We start from the raw sequence: 3,938 nt of genomic DNA, 5'->3' as shown, positions 1-3,938 counted from the left end.
AGTTCTGATCTGTGAAAGCACATATGAAGAGAATTAACAGATGAGACATAAACTATGAGAAAATATTTGCAAAAGACACATCTGATAAATGACTGTTACCCAAAATATACAAAGAAGTCTTAGAACAACAACAAAAAACAAACAACCTGATTCATAAAATGGGCCAAAGATCTTAACAGCCACTTCATCCAATAATATATACAAATAGTAAATAAGCACTTTTAAAAAAGTTTCACAACATATGTAAGTAGGGAAATTCAAATTAAAATGACAATGAGATACAACTATTAGAATGGCAAAAATCTAGAACAATGAGCACACCACATTTTGGTGAGTGTGCACAGCAACCAGAAGTCTCATTCATTGCTGGAGGAAATAAAATGGTACAGCCACTTGGGGAGATAGTTTGGCAGTTTCTTGCACAACTAAACATAGTCTTATCACAAGATCCAATAATTGTATTTCATGGCATTTACCCAAAGAAATGGAAACCTATGTCCATACAAAACCCTGCACACTCGTGTTTATAGCTGCTTTATTAGTAATTGTCAAAACTTGCAAGCAACCAAGATGTTCTTCCATAGTGAATGAATCAGTAAACTGTGATAAACCTGGCATGGAGGAACCTAAATGCATATTACTAAGTGAAAGAAGCCAATCTGACAGGGCTACAAACTGCATGATTCCAATGATATAACATTCTGGAAAAGGCAAAACTATGGGAACTATAAAAAGTTCTTTGGTTGCTGGGCTGGGGGTAGTTGTGGCAGGAGGGAAGTGGTGGAGAAGAACATAGGCAGAACAGAGAGGACTTTTAGGGCAGTGAAAATACTCTTAGAATCTTTTTAATGATGAATATGTACATTTGTCCAAACACAAAGCATGTGTACCGAGAGTGAGCCCTAAGGTAAACTATGAACTTTGGGTGCTTAATATGTGTCAATGTAGGATTGTGAATACACACACACACACACACACACACACACACACACACACGAGTGATGCTGATAATAGGAGATTTCAAAGCAAGATTTCTCTGTTGGGCACTTGTGCCTGGAAATGAAGGAGAGTTGAATACTGCTGAACCCAATTTAGTCCACCTCAAGCTCCAGTTGACTAAACACTTGGTCAGCTCTTAGGACACTAACAATATGCTTTGGAACTTGCTGACAGCTCAACATATAAAGAGAGTGGCATTCTCCCCTCCTTTGCCCCAGACCCCTAGACAGCTTTGAAACCATGAGCAGAGCCTAGGCAACAATGCAGAGCAGGCCGAGTATGTGTATGTGTATGTGGGAACAGGGAGCATGTGGGGAATCTCTGTATCTCCTCAATTTTATTGTAAACCTAAAGCTGCTCTAAAAAATAAAGTCTTAAAAAAAAAGAGCACTATTTTGTAAAATCCATTTATTCAACAAATATTTTTTGAGACTCTATTATTTTACAGACATTATTCAAGTGCTGGAGACATAAAAGTGGCCAAGGCAGATGTGCCAGTCAGGACATCTTAGGGGGCATCTCACAAAATATCCAACTGAAAAGTGGCTTAAAGATAAAGAGCAGTGCTCTCTTAGGCAGCACATACACTAACCCTGGAACGATACAGAGAAGATTAGCATGGTCCCTATGCAAGGATGACACGCAAATTCGTGAAGCGTTCCATATTTAAAAAAAAAAGAAAGAAAAAAGATAAAGAGCAATTTTTCTCACATAAGAAGAAACCCTGAGGTAGATGATTCAAGGATCCATTCAACAATGTAAGCCAATCATTCTGGGCCCTGGCTCCTTCCACCTTTCTTCTCTGCTCTCCGCTGCTGTTGGCATCCCCTCCCTCATCATTAAGAAGACTCCACCAGCTCTGAGAGTTCTGTCCTCCCGAGAAAATGTGACAAAAATACGAAAGGAAGACAGGGGTTTTCCTCCTGGTGGCAAGGGTGACCACATGCCCTGGTTTGCCTGGGGCAACCACAATTCACGCCCTATTTTATTTCTAAAAGGTCCTGGATTTGGCAAAAGGTTATATCATTGCTCCAGAAATATTCTTTTGTGTTTTTTTTTTAAGCAAGAAAAATACTTCCAAGAAACTCCTTCAGAAACTGTCCTGAAGGGTCCTAGTGGACAGGACGAAGTTGGGGAAGTTGGGCTATTGGCATTTTAAGCCTTCACAGGTGGTGGCTTCTGCTGGCCAAGAAGGGGAAGAGAAGGGCTGCTTTGGTGACCAATCAGGAGAGTCGGTTACAAGTGACCAGTCTGCATTTTCATCGGAGGAGCTGGGATGTCTCCTAGCTTCTCAGCCTGCAGGAATAAAGATGTCTCGCCAAGCCCCACAGACACTTTCCATGTGGCTCATGTGAATGTCTCCTTCAGGGTGTCACACATGTTCTCAGGAGCAAGCCTACTGCATTGCTTCCTGCTTTCTAGGTATTGCTATATTCCTCTGGGCATTTTCCGGGCACAGTGGCATGGCCAGGGCTCTGCCAAGCACCATGTTTTCTTCTGAAACTGGACCCCCCTGCTCTGCATTGTTGCCTAGGCTCTGCTCATGGTTTCAAAGCTGTCTAGGGGTCTGGGGCAAAGGAGGGGAGAATGCCACTCTCTTTATATGTTGAGCTGTCAGCAAGTTCCAAAGCATATTGTTAGTGTCCTAAGAGCTGACCAAGTGTTTAGTCAACTGGAGCTTGAGGTGGACTAAATTGGGTTCAGCAGTATTCAACTCTCCTTCATTTCCAGGCACAAGTGCCCAACAGAGAAATCTTGCTTTGATTAGTTTATAAAGAAGAGAAGTCCAAATCCAGCCTTAGGGTTCAGGGGCCTCAGTGATGCCTTTGGATTTGGTGCCTTTCTCTCCAGCATTCAGGTCTTTGATGTTTTCATGCAGGCTCTCTCTTTGCAGGTGGGCTCAAGCTTGGAGTTAATACCATTGCAACATAGTAACAGAGAAGAGAGAGAGAGAGAGAGAGAGAGAGAGAGAGAGAGAGAGAGAGAGAGAGATATCACAGCTCTTTCTCAAAGGTTTTAGTAAAACTTAACCATAGTCTGCCATGGGTCACAGGCTTGCTCCAAAACAATCTTTATGGTGGCCAGGGGTGTAATACAAGAGGAGCTCTGTGCCTGCTCCCAGAGTCACAGATTTGAATGAGTCCCATCTGAACCACATGGGCTGACAGTAGAGTGTGGAGATCCCAAGGTGAAGATGTGAGGCTATAACAAGAAGACGGAATGGGTGCTGGGTAGGCAGAAATGATAATCAGCCTGAGAATGGTCCTCCTAGGAGGGACCTTAGGGGTAATCTAGTTGAAATATTTCATTACAGATAAAAAAACTAAGTCCTAGAAAGGAAAACCACATGAAAATACATTGGAAACCTTCTAATTAAAAAATTATCAGTTAATAAAAAATGTCTATCTTAGCAATGAATCATTAAAAATACATAACTTCATCAAATGTTTTAATTCGAAATACAAATATACATTCAATTACTCGTCAATCTTCTGCTGCGGGATCAAGGTATTTCTCATGATTAATGCATCACCTGATTGGCCTCCCTGTCATGATTTTGAAAAAAATCAACTATAATAAAATTCTCTCTTGTGGTATGTAAAGTGAAATGAAAACTTAAGGTGGTTGCACAGTAATCTAAGTGTAGTATTTTCATAGTATTTATTATTTCCCCCAAAATTTGCTGTTGTCTTGCCCACAACTAATAGTGAATAACTTTTACTAAGTATTGTTGAAGTATTCAAATTAATTTTCTTTGGAATAGCATCTCTCTCTCTTTCTCTTTCCACTTGTTTCATTGGCTTATATAAATTTTAATTACATAAATAATTATGGGTATATGTACATACCACTAGAATAAATAAATTATTATTAAAAATAGCCAATTCTTGGTAGCCAAAAATTCAAGTAGGTGGGACGTTCTAGAGATCATGCTATTA

Source organism: Myotis brandtii, unplaced genomic scaffold (assembly GCF_000412655.1).
Source record: "Myotis brandtii unplaced genomic scaffold, ASM41265v1 scaffold378, whole genome shotgun sequence".
Lineage (NCBI taxonomy): Eukaryota > Metazoa > Chordata > Mammalia > Chiroptera > Vespertilionidae > Myotis > Myotis brandtii.
This window is presented reverse-complemented; position numbering follows the sequence as displayed.